The following is a 13,185-nucleotide window of genomic DNA, read 5'->3' as shown; positions in this document are numbered from 1 at the left end:
GGATTGATTCAGTGACTGGGGCAATCGGGATGGATGTGTCAGAGGCAGTGAGATCGGCACAGGATAGAGCAGGGTTTAGGGCTGTTGTACATAGGGTTGCTATGAGTCGCAAGTGACTCGACGGCACATAACAACAACAACAACAACAACAACATATCATTCCAATTTTAGTGTATGTGCTACCGAAGCAAGTCCTAGAAATATTTTAAAATATAATTTATCTTAAAGAAAGTTTGAAAATATTTCAAAATTGAGAGGAAATTTTGAAAAGAAAAATGAAAACAAAAATACTACACAAGACTGTTATTGTCAACAAAGATAACACTCAATAATATATCCTGCATTAGAATGCATTAGTTTTCAAATTATTTGAAAAATGCATAGTAATAACTTGCCTGTTTTTAAATGAGTATTAAAGACCTTGTAACTTGTGCAGGAGTCATCATTTACACATCTATAAAATGCTAGTGTATTTTGGACACTTCATGTGTAAATTTAGCATAGCATGGTAGCCCCTAGCAACAGTGCCAGTCTAATATATTTGGAGAATTTATTTGGCTCTGAAAGAACAGTTCTTTTTCATTTTAGAGCACTGGGAAAGAACATAGAAAAAGAAAAATTCTTGGCATGTGTATTTAAGTATTAACAGAGACAAGATGTGCTTTTTCTATATTCATTAAGGATACATTTCAAATACTAGAGAAATTGCAAGTGAAAAAACTAAAGAATTCACAATCTAGGATGCCCTCATGCCAGCATTCATACAGGATTGTTCAGTTCAGCCTGGGGAGATGGAATAGAAATCATATCTTAAGGGAGCTCTGGTGGCCTAGTGGCAAGAAGCTGCACAGCAGTCCTGAAGGTGCACGGTTCAAATCCACCAGATGCTCCACTGGAGAAGGAGGGTCAATCTCCTCCTAAGCCAGTTGGGTCTGATTTGATGGTACACACAAGAAAGAAAAAAAGAAAAAGAAATTATATCTTTCCTGCTTAACACTTGGCATCAGAAACTCTATATGGTTGAGGGAGTGATGGCCTTTGTGAGGCCCTGGCCCTCTCCGAATAGGTACACTCACCTTCCAGTACATTCTGGTAATACTCAAAATTCAAAAATATATACACACATATTTGTATGAATGATTTCTTTTATAATGATTAGCCTAAATCTGGTTTCTATGAAGTGCAAACTAAAGATGTCCCAGATGCCCAACTTTTCCAAACTGCTAAATTCACACCATCATCCTCATACATCATCACTAGTATCAATTACTCCTCCTGCATTTATGGATACTGTCAAGTTCCAAATTCGTGAGTCACATATAGTCTCCTAACTCACACTGTTACAGTCGCTGACAAATCAAGAGGCTGCTAGCTCACAGGGCTGTAGAAACCTGTGAATTAGGTCACATGGTAGGCTACTGACTAAGGACTAAAAAAGTGATAATAAGTAATTCACTGTAGTCTATCAGAACATATATGCACACATATAAATATAATATTACCATTCTCTTCACTCATATATATAACTAGTATCTATTAATTTTCATTTTCTCCTTCCCCTAAAGTATTGATAATAACTTACTCAGCTTTTTAGTTTTGGGTTTTTTAAAAAGCAGCCTTTTTAGTGGTTACAGACAAGGCTGCTTAAGCAAAATCAAATACCTTGGGATTTGATTCTTTGGTTTAGAGGTTGAGTGAGAGTCATGGTTACATGGGACATCCCAGATAATATGTGTTTCTGGCTTTTGTTGTACTGCATAGTGCCTGAGACATAAAACTGTCATTCAAGGTTCAACAATTAGTCTCTATTCACTTGGAAAAAATCAGAGGAAGGAGTGTCAAAAACGGGAGGTTATGGAGAGTGTGGTTAATTGCTTTCACAAACAGTTGCCTCCTTTGCCGTAAGACCAGGATTTACTGGCTTGACTATCATTTTTTAATAGTTTGATAGTTTCCATACAGGAATGCTGATCAAAAAGGGAAAATACAGAACAAAATTTCAAATTATCTTGGACCTTGATGACTAAGTGGTAAGGTATTTTGCACTGCCAAACCAGAGGTACATGGTTTGAATCTAATTGGTGCTCTGGCAAGAAAAAGATGAGCAGTCACCTCCCATTCTATTTACAGCCTCTGAAAACCTGCTGGAATGTCAGCTATGAGTCATTCTGACTCAAATGTACATGACAACTTGGTGCTCTAAAGTTTTGGAAGTCATGGAGGGTGGATTAACTCCTGAAATTATTGCCCTGAGAAAATCTTTAAACCATCCCCTGAAGTAATCTTCAAAACAAATTAAGTTTAAAGAAAAGCCTGCTTTGAGCATTTACTCTTTTAAGAACTCTATGGCATGAAATCAAGAATCCTAAGGTGCAGTGACCTTGTTACCAGGAACAATTCTGAAAAAGGGTAAGAATGAAGAATATGATCAATTGTGTTGTTGTTGTTATGTGCCGTTGAGCTGCTTGCAACTCTGTGTACAACAGCCCTAAACCCTGCTCTATCCTGTGCCAATCGCACTGCCTCTGACGCACCCATTCCGATTACCCCAGTCACTAAATCAATCCATCTCATAGAGGGCCTTCCCCTCTTGCCCCGTCCCTCTCCAAGGACCTGTCCCTCCTTACAACATGTCCAAAGTATGTCAGATGAAGCCCCAGAATCCTTGCTCCAAGGAGCAGCCAAGGATCAATGTAGGAATTACTGAGTTGTAGGTTTTTCTGTGTACATTTTCTTAGGAACAGGGGGAAAAAAATAAAGAGGAAATAAACCTTTAGAGATGAAATATTGGGGATTTGCCAAAATATTGGGAGGAGGTTGAGACAAAATAGCATCATGACCAGGAAGGACTATGACTGCTGAAACTAAGTGTAGGACACTTGACCAGGGGTAAGGGATGCCAGTGAACTATTTCACTTTTTTTTTTCTATTTCACTTTTATATGTTGAAATTTTCCCATAATAAAGTTTTCGAATGCCTGTAGCATATCAAAAGTGATATAGGAAAGAAGGGAAAAACCGGAAAGGCTACTTTTTGGAAAAGGCAAAGCTTGAGAAAATCAGTCAATGGTTTAGAGGTAGGGATCTACCACAAAGGCATCCCGGGAACTTCATTGAGGTGTTGAAAATGCAATGTTTTTCAATTGTGCGCATACACACTTGTCTGATTGCTAAAAACTACTGATCATAAAAAAAAACCAAAAACCAACAACAAAACACCTTCTATTCTGGCTGTTGCTGTTGTCAATTTGACCCCATATTGTTCTTAAAAGATCATAATGCTTAAAGTAGGCCTTTTTTATTAATTAAATTTATTTGGCTTTAAGAATACTTTTAAAATACATACACCATGGCATAAAGGAAATTTGTTTTCAAAGATACACACTTCAGAAAAGGTACGTTAATTCATAATGCTTGGTTCCAAGGCCAAAAAAGACCTGTGAAATCAGTTTACTAACTGGTTTATCTTCTTGCAGGACTGATAGCTTTAAAAGGCCTTGGTAGTCTGGCTTGTGTTTACTTCAAGGAGGTAGGAGGCTCGATGACTTGATGTATGCTAATAATTTTCAAGGCATATTTGAAATTACTGCAATTAACAGATTCCAAAATTTTTATTACTGTTGGTAACAGAAAGTTATCAACCATTGTGGAACTTTTCTAACATTTATCACCTGTAGATATAACACTACCTATTACAGCCTCTTCATCAAGAGGTGATTGCAGCATTAGGTTATTGTTAAATACTGTGTTGGAACCAACTCAGAGGCTGAAAGTCACACAGGAAGACTGTCTTTCTTCTATGAACCAGCTGGTGGATTTGAACTGCATGCCTTTGGATTGGCAGCACAACTCCTTACCATCAGGTAATTATTTAGGGCAAATTTTCAAGATGTTAATTGCTGCTACTGCATATGTCAATGAACATACCAAACTGGGATCCAGGAGGCAATGTAACATCAAACTTGCTGTAATGAATTGAAGTGTGTCCCCCACAAAATACATGACCATGATCTTAAGTGGTTTGGCAGTTGATGTAATTTAGCAGCTATATAATGATGTAATCAGCCTTCATAATGTGATCTGATAAGACAGTCAGCTTCAAGAGGATTATGGTGAGATTCAACTTCTGACTCAGGTCACAGCCCTGATGCAATAGTTTCCCTGGGATGTGACCTCCATCATCTTTCATCTTACAAGACATAAAAGGAGAAAGAAGTGAGCAGAGGGACCTGACCTCCACCAAGAAAGAGGAGACAGAAGTGGAAAGGAGCCCAGAGTCTCTGTGTTGAGAACCTCCTAGACCCAGGTGAAGACACATGAAGATCACCAAGAAATGCTGGACACACACATGCTGAGACAAAGATCTTTTTTGTAAACTGCAAGCTGACTTTAGAGAAAGTTTTTTTCCTAAACCTTGTGCTCAGAATTTGACTTCTAGCCTCTTGATCTGCTGAGAAGATAAATTTGTTATGTATCCACTTGTATTTCTATTATAGCAGTAGATAACGAAGACATTTGCCAACACATTTTTGTGGAGTCCCTGGAACAAGGTAATGTGTAAGACCTGGTTTATCTGTTTTAGTTAATAATTTTGTAGAGTCTGGACCTCCTGGCAAACTCCCCACAGAACATGTATGTTGCTATTGTATACAAAAATTTCCCTTCCTTTAGTTCCCTTTAATACATTTCTTCTTCCCTTCTGGGCCCTCATGGACTCAGTTGAGATCAAGTTGGTTGTGATACAATCACCATTTGAGGCAGTACAGAATGAACATGTTGAAAATGGCTTCAGTCATACAATGAAGATACACATATTCAAGACTTACATGGGACTAGTGGAAGCAGTAAAGGGAGGCAATGATGAAGAACAGAAGGAAACTTACACAGGGTAAAGAATGTATGGGTAAGGAGCTCTGGTGGCAGAGTCCATAGGATGTTAGACTGTTAATTCATAGGTGGTAACTATGGCAGTTGGAATCCATCAGCTTTGAGGGAGAAAGATAGGGAACCTCCTCTCATCCAACTCACAACATTCAAAGACCTACTGGAGGGTGAGATAGAAGTTGGTTCTGACTCAACAGCATCAAATTTGAGGTGTTTTATTTCAAGGGATTAACAGTTAATTGACATGTACTGGTACCTCCTCAAGATATGAGACTTGGCAGTTGGCCCTGGGAGAGCACAACAATCCCATTACTAGGAGATCCTACAGGAAAAGTCAAAGTTATCTAAAGACCTGCAACCTTGAATTTTCTTCTGTCAGAGGTTTTCATGCAGTAAGAAATGGGCCTCAAATGGGACTTAACTGGTAAAGCATTTCTATAATTTCTACAAAGGTGATGAGAAAAGGAGGCATTCATTCTGAGAAATCTCCTACCCCCCCCAAAAAAAAACTTAAAAAAAAAATTAGTTGGATGTACACATCTCAGTATAAATGTTTTCTAAAAACAAAAAAACACAACCTACTTCATCATTATAAAGGATGAAAATGCTGGCAATGTGTATTCCCCTAACAAGACACTCTTCTGTGTAGAGAACCATTTCAATTAAACACACACACACACACACACACACACCAAAAAAACCCCAACAAAACCAAAATTGGAACCATGGTCTCCTTTGTGATACTTTTATTTTTCTACCTGGGATGTGAACAGTGTAAACATGGGTCTGAAAACCAGGTGCACTGAAACATTCCAGTAAACCAGCAACACAGAGGGGCTGGTGGACACTGAGAGACAGGGTGTGGCGAGTCCAGAACAGCTTCCCCTGAGGGACTTTTGGTCCAAGTCCACAACCCAAAGGTGCTCTAGGCAGGGTGGAGTGGGACCATGCAGTGCAGACTGGCAGTAAGGACAAGAAGGACCAGTCACAATGGGGGTTTGGTGCTGCGCATGACTTTATTAGCTTCTGGGTTCACGCTTTCTGTTGTTGCTTGATGAAGTTGATCAGCCCATTGGTGGAAGAATCATGAGAGGTCACTGGGTTGGTGCCCTCAAGTTCAGGTTCAATTTTCTTAGCCAGCTGCTTGCCTAGCTCCACTCTGCCAGAAATAGGAGGAAGGCCATAATGAGGAAAGTTCTGTTGTTATTAGTGAATCCACAAGGCATTCGCTGCCCACTCTGTGGAGTCAGTCACTTACCCCCACTGGTCGAAGCTGTTAATGTCCCAGATGACTCCCTGAATGAAGATCTTATGCTCATACATGGCTACAGAGATGACAAATGGTGTGAATTAAGGTTCTACCAGCTCAGTCCAATGCATCCTTAACTGGTGTCTTCCAATACTCACCAATCAAGGCTCCAAGAATAAATGGCGTAAGCTTGGTGAATACAATGGAATTGGTTGGGCGATTTCCTTCAAAGACCTTCAGAACACAGCAAAGAGATGTTCCCAGTTATTTATTCCACTCTCCCTGAGAGGCTGTAAGTGTCTGTGAGAACAGATAATTCAACTGTGCAGGACAAGTTAGTCCTATCAGAAGTCTCTGCCTTGACCCCACAGCTTCTCCCATGCATGCTACCATGCCCACTCTCGGAAGGGTGCTGACCTTGTGTGGCAGCAGCTTTTCTAATTCCTCTGGACTCTTTCCTGTCGCCTGGAGCTCTTTCCGGGCCTCCTCTTTTGTCTTCCCCTTCATCAGGGCCTCAGTCTGGGCTAAGAAGTTGGCCAGAAGGATCTGACAAGAGACAAACAATAATATTTGATGTACTGTGTTGTACCTCAGAGAAAGAGGCAAGGTCACCAAGCACTGCTCAAACTTTGAGTTACAATTATATACGTAGAATATTGAATGACACAGAAAGCATCAAAACAAGATCAAAGCTTCACTGTACCAAAAAGAAATGGATGATGTTGAATCATTTCAGCAAGGCAGCATATGATAAACAATCAGTAGTACTGAAAGAAGATCCAGTTGTACTAAAGGCAGGCACTTTGGTGAAAACAAAGCACCAGGAATTTATGGATTATTAACTAAAATGTTTCAGCAAATGAATGCAACTGTTCACTTTTCATGCCAAAAAAGGTCTGGCCAATCAACTAGAATAAATTCATACTTGTGACCATTTCAAAGAAAGCTTATCTCCAACAATGTCATTAATCTTTTTCTCTACAATGTTAATTTTATAGAACACATGTAAATAAAATCTTAAAGATTATTAGAAAATTAATACAACAGTACACTGACAGAGAACTTCTATAAGTTCAAGCTGCATTCACAAGCAGCACATGGAATAAATGATTATCACTGCTGGTGTCATATGGATCTTGGCTCAAAGTGGAGAATTTAAAGAACAATAGGTAGTCATCTGCATAAAACAAGGGGATACTGCATGGTTTAAATTTAGAAAGGTGGTCATCAGGGTGTATCTTTTCACTAGATGTGTTCAATCTGTATGTTGTTGTTAGGTGCCATCAAGTCAGCATGACTCAGTGATCCTATGAACCAAAGACCTGAACCTTGTTCTATCCTGCATCAACCTTACACTTTCTGACATACAAGAGCACAATGCCCTTATGAATTGTCACTATGTCAATCCATCTGATTGAGGGTCTTCCTCTCAATCTGTATAGTGGACACATAATCCAAGAAATGGGACTATATGAATAAAAGCATGGCCTCAAGATGGGAGGAAGACTCATTAATAAGCCAAGATATGCTGAAGATTCAGCCTTGCTCAAAGCTAACAGGATTTAAAGCACTTAACTGATTAAAATAAAATCTACAGCCTTCAGTATAGATTGCATTTCAACATACAAGTCCCCATAAATGAATCAACAAACAGCAGCATGGTAAATGGAGAAAAATTGGAAACTGTCAAGGATTTAATTTTACTTGGATCCACAATAAGAGCCCAAGGAAGCAGCTATCAATAATCAAGCCATGTGTTTGCACTGAGCATATATGCAGCAGAGGCTGTTAGAGATATCACTTAGAGGGCAAAGGTCTACCTGATTCAAGCCACAGGATTTCTCACTTGATCCTATAACCACATGGAAAGCAATTCTGCCAATAACCTGAATGAATAAGGAAACAGATTCTCTCCCAAAACCTCCAGAAATGGACCCAGTCCTGCTGACACTTTCATTTCAGTCTCTGAACAGAGAAACCAACAGAGCCTGCTGGACTCCTGAGCAAATGAAATTGAGAGCTAGTAAATGGGAGCTGTCTGTAGTTAGCAAGCCTCTGGCAATTTGGTACAGTAGCAACAGCAAAATTAAAACAGCTGGAGGCCAATGCATCAGGCTTTTCATTAGATTCAGAGGAATATGAGCCTAAGAGGATGAGAGGAGGATCCAAACAGGGGCTCTTACCTTGTGATGCAACCCATTCCGTATAGGGTGCTGGGTCTGGACTGGGATAAGGAAGTCACAAGGTATCATCCTGGTGCCTGTGAAGAGCACTGTGGTCACTTGGGACGTGGTCTACAGGTCAATGTAGACTTGAGAAGTCTATGCTGGTAAGCTCAACCCAAGCTGGAGGGATCTTACCTTGGTGGATAAGCTGGTAGAAGGCATGCTGGCCATTGGTCCCTGGCTCCCCCCACAAGATGGGGCCCGTCTGGTGGTCCACACGGACGCCGGACTTGGTAATGTACTTCCCATTTGATTCCATGTCTCCCTGGAATGGGTACAAAAACCCAGGCCCCTAACTGCAAGTCTGGTCCCTCCATGTACACCCTGAGAAGCCCTGCCTGGGATGCATCAGGCCTGCCAACCTGGTCCTATGATATGTACATGTGGATCTACAGGCATGATCCCCATCTCTCAGTCCAACAAACTTTCTGGCTTAGCTCCTTCTGAAGGAAGGGCTCACTGTCAAGAGATGACAGATAAGTATGGCTGGAGGAGGGCTTCTCCAAAGATAAGGAATATTAGAGGCCTCTAAAAGCTCAGGGCACTGATAGCTGCCAAGGAAACATCAGCACAGTACTACGACCACATGGATATAACCACATGGAAAAGAATGATGCAAACGACCAGGATGAGCAAGGAAATGGATCTACCTCTCATCAAACGAAATTCACTGCCATTGAGCTGATTCAGATTTCTAGGGAACCTATAAGGACTGAAGGAGGACTGCCCCATCAGTTTTCTGAGGCTGTAAATTTGAATATGGACACACCGCCTTATCTTCCCCATGGAGTGGCTGAACCACTTTTTGGTTAGCAGCCCAACACTTAAACCACTGTACCACCAGAGATCCTAGGATTCTCCTTTAGGGCCTGATAAAATGATTTGGTCACAAAGTCTTTGAAGGCTGTCATCCTAACTAGATAGTGGGTACATACTTGGACTCTCTTGAGGACATATTGGACTCAGGGAGCCTTGGCCTGTCTGTCAGAGACAAGACTTGCCTTTGAGTAATGCTAAAGCTCTGTGGTACCTACAGGGACTGGGTTTCTATCAGGGATGGGGGAGAGGGACAGGCGAGACCCTACCTGGCCTCTCGGCTGTGAAAGTCCAAGAGGGGCTGCAGCGTTAAGGGTTTATTGTCCCAAATGGCTTCCTAGGCAATGACTGTCTTTGCCATGTGGATAGAGGGAATATGTGAATAGGACACATTATTCACATTATTTATGCCATTAAATTGAGTGGATCCAGGAGTAGAATTAAAGAACCTCACCACCAACAAAAAAGCAAAAAAGTTGTTTAGCGTCAGAGATTCTTGTGTCAGTAGACCATGGCCTATGGAGGGAACAGTCACAGCAGCCGCAGGAGAGAATCAGAGACCTGACATGAGACAAGAGGGCCTCGGGACAGCTACCCCATGGAGCCAGAGCTGGAAGCCTTTGCTCAAATTTGGGGACAACCTGAGGCGGGGAAAGCATACTTAGCAGAATTGAGAGCTTTGTGACACTGGCCTAAGGGCTAAAGTGCCTGCAAGCACATTTCGGAAGCTGTCCTGACTGTATTCTGCTACTAAGCTGAATTAGATTTACTTCCCTCATATGGTTCTGTGTGCTATTACATTGGACTGTGAAACCAATAAAGCAGTAAGATTGGTGTTGGGATGAATAGAAAGAGGTGTGGAAGCATGGGGGACATGTCTTAACTCATAGGAACTGGTTTTGTGTTGCTGATGGAGACAGTTCTCCCCATGCGGCCCTTGCTCTTTTTCCAGGGGCAGAGGTCCAGGTGGTCCAAAGAAGTGCCATAATCTAGAAACACATGCTGTTTACGATGATTCACTGTGAGGTGGGGAACAGAGGTGAGCTATGGTTCCAGAAGGAGCAAGAGCAGTAGCCTGGGCTCATGGGCCCCGAGGCTCCCACAGGCTCTGTTAATCCCGAGGTCTAGGTCTGGCAGCTGGTACCTGCTGGAAGTAGGCAGCAAAGCGGTGGAGGTACTGATCATAGGGCAGCATAGCCTGAGTCTCACAGCCATAGCAGTTGATGTACCAGATTCCCAGCAGAGCCAGCAAGACAGGGGCATTCTTCTCCAGGGGCGCAGTGCGGAAGTGCTGGTCCTGAAACAAGAGCCGAGTGAGGAGTTGGGCAGCTTCCAGGAGACAAAAGGAAGAGGGTGGGAACTGGACTACACCCTCCCATCCCACCCTGCACCCCCCAACTGGGGACATAAGAAGGGTGGGAACTGGAACATACACACACCCAACACACATGACTCTGGCAGCAGCACTGGAACAACACATACACACACTCTCTCTCAGAAGCATGGGGACATACACATACTACTCACCATACACACACACCCCACCCCCACTCACCATCCAGTGTGCCCCAGACAGCAGCTGCTCAAAGTTGTCAAAGCCTGCGACACAAAATCAGCATCAACAGAAATGGCCATGCTTTGTGGCCTCACACCAATGGGCACAGCCAGCTGTCTATGCAGCCAGAAGAAACAAGGCCCAGGAGGATCTGGGCTTGCTGAGGAAAGCCTCTTATTGGAGGGGTTGTGAGCGCACAGGCAGATCTAGGTGCACCACGGGAGGGACATGAACAGGACTACAGTGGTGGGGTTAGACAGAAAGGCCAACAAACCCAAATAAAAACCTGGGTCCTTCCTCTGGTCTTAAATATGTCAGCCAAAGGGGAGGAGCTGGTTGGGGACAGGAAAGTGGGGACATAAGACCTCTACTCTTGACCTTAGAATGCAACATTGTTTACCCAGGGGGCCACCACTGGTAGACACTCACCTATGTGCAGGGCAATGGAGAGTCCAATAGCTGACCACAGAGAGTACCGTCCTCCTACCCACTGAGGGAGACAGGAAAAGGTGCTGTGGGGCTGGCATGCCCTGCCCATCCCCCATCACTTGGCTTTCACAGGTACAGCTGTGTGGGCCTGGGCCTACCTCACCTTCAATCACAATGTTCCCATGGTCAGAACCATCCCTTTGGGTGATGTGGACAGATCTACTTCTTCTTACCTGTGCCTTCTTCCATGAAACTGACACACCCAGGGCCTCACAGCCACACCTAATTTTACATATTTGGGCTGAAAAACCCAGAACTCATTGACTCATACCTGTACCTGGTCCTGCCTCCTTCTACATGACCTCGTACATGATGCTTCTCAAATACTCTCAGGCCTGAACCTCAGACCTGGGTCAGGCTCTCCCTCCCATACCAAGAGAGCCAGTACTTCACACCTATAAAGTCTTGCAAACTGACAGACCCACTGTCTCCTGACCAAGTTTCTTTAGACTGGTAGACCCTGGGCTTCATATCTGGGCCAGATACCATGACCATGGACACAGAAGAACTCACCCTTCTTGCCTATGCCTCGTTCTTAGATACAAAAAGATCCAGAACTTCATACCTGTGCCCACATCTACCTTCTCTGAGATGGAAACTGCAGTACCTTACACCTTTGTGACAGACACCTGTTTGTCCCTGACTTCTCACACCTCAAATGAAGAGAGCCAGGTCCATCTCCTCAAGTCAAACTTGGATCCTTGGGAGTTCTGGTGGCCTACTGGCAAGAAGCTGCACTGCAATTCCAGAGGTGTGTGGTACAAATACACCAGAAGCTCTGCTGGAGGAGGTGCAATCTCCTCCTGTACCTGTCAAATCTGATTTGCCGGTACACACACACAATAATTTTTAAAAAACAAAAACAAACAAACAAACAAACAAAAACCCACATACCAAACTTGTATCCTTTATACTTTCCTTGAAAGAGATCCAGTTTGACTCACAGGAACCTGACCCGCAGGTCTAACTTGCAAGATCCAAGTTGATCATAGTGTCTCACAGATCCAACACTAACCACCTCTGCTTAGTTGGGGCCAACAACCACACTGAGGCTTCTCATAACTTGACTACACGTGGCAGGGGTGGAGGGGTGGGGGATGATGGGCTTCAGTTGTCCCTGTGCTCCAGAAACTCCACTTGAGAGAAATGGGGTCTACTAAACCTACCAAAGCACGTTCCTCGGACCTCACCTCTGAGATCCAGGTCTACTCACCTGAGTCAGACAATGCCTCAAGGTTCTACAACCTGCAAGATCCAAAGTGTACACCAGGCAGATGACTCAGGAGCTAAGGCATGCACAGACTTCCTTAGGTTTACCTCCTCATCTGCAAAGCATAATCTCACATCTAACATTCAAAATCCAGAGTCCAACTCCTTGCTTGAATCATGTCTACCTGCCATGTCTCAATCACTTGGGCTCCCAAGACCTGTAAGAGACCCACAAGGCTTCTGCCCATGTGTATGAGACACAAGGACGACAAGTCTGATCCAAGAGCCTACTCGCCTCACATGGACTTAATCCTAGTTCTTCACCAGAGGCCCTGGGAAACCTACCTTTCCCTGAATGCATCTCCTCAAAGAGCCAGCTCTACTTAATTTTCAACTCTTAATTCCTCAGGCCTTCTGACAATACTTGGTGGGCAGTCTACTACCTGTATCTCACTTCACCCATCATTCTTGTTGGTTGGCTTGACTTACTCTAACATGGCCATGGCTTTTGTTACATCTCAAGGACAGAAATCAGTTCTGACTCTACCCTTATACTGACTCTACAAACCTTACCTGACAAACCCTCCTGTATCTAAGTGCCTGTCCAATTTACCCTCTTCACATCTCAAAGACGCAAGGTTACAAACCTGTGCTAGTCAGAGACACCTTGTAAATCATACCTGAAAGCCCCACTAACATTCTGGTGTGAGACTATTCCTTACAGCTCACCCTGGAGATGTCCAGATCCACAAACCCTTT

The 13,185-nt window shown here is 43.1% G+C and overlaps 1 pseudogene across 1 annotated transcript in view; it reads right to left on the bottom strand.

Moving 5' to 3' along the window:
- The window catches only part of LOC102852220, a 39,484-nt pseudogene that overhangs the window by 5,769 nt on the left and 20,530 nt on the right, over positions 1-13,185 (bottom strand). Inside the window, exons 10-18 of the transcript XR_438898.1 lie at positions 11,158-11,218; positions 10,729-10,772; positions 10,318-10,470; positions 8,493-8,622; positions 8,316-8,392; positions 6,550-6,678; positions 6,291-6,366; positions 6,142-6,208; positions 5,899-6,042 (exon numbers count right to left, since the gene is read on the bottom strand). The product of XR_438898.1 is annotated as a glucose-6-phosphate isomerase-like (transcript). The remainder of the gene's footprint in view (positions 1-5,898; positions 6,043-6,141; positions 6,209-6,290; positions 6,367-6,549; positions 6,679-8,315; positions 8,393-8,492; positions 8,623-10,317; positions 10,471-10,728; positions 10,773-11,157; positions 11,219-13,185) is intronic.

This window comes from Elephantulus edwardii, unplaced genomic scaffold (assembly GCF_000299155.1).
Source record: "Elephantulus edwardii isolate Elephantulus edwardi_28Jun2011 unplaced genomic scaffold, EleEdw1.0 scaffold00062, whole genome shotgun sequence".
Taxonomy (NCBI): Eukaryota; Metazoa; Chordata; class Mammalia; order Macroscelidea; family Macroscelididae; genus Elephantulus; species Elephantulus edwardii.
The sequence above is the reverse complement of the archived record's forward strand: the minus strand, read 5'-3'. Positions and strand labels throughout refer to the sequence as shown.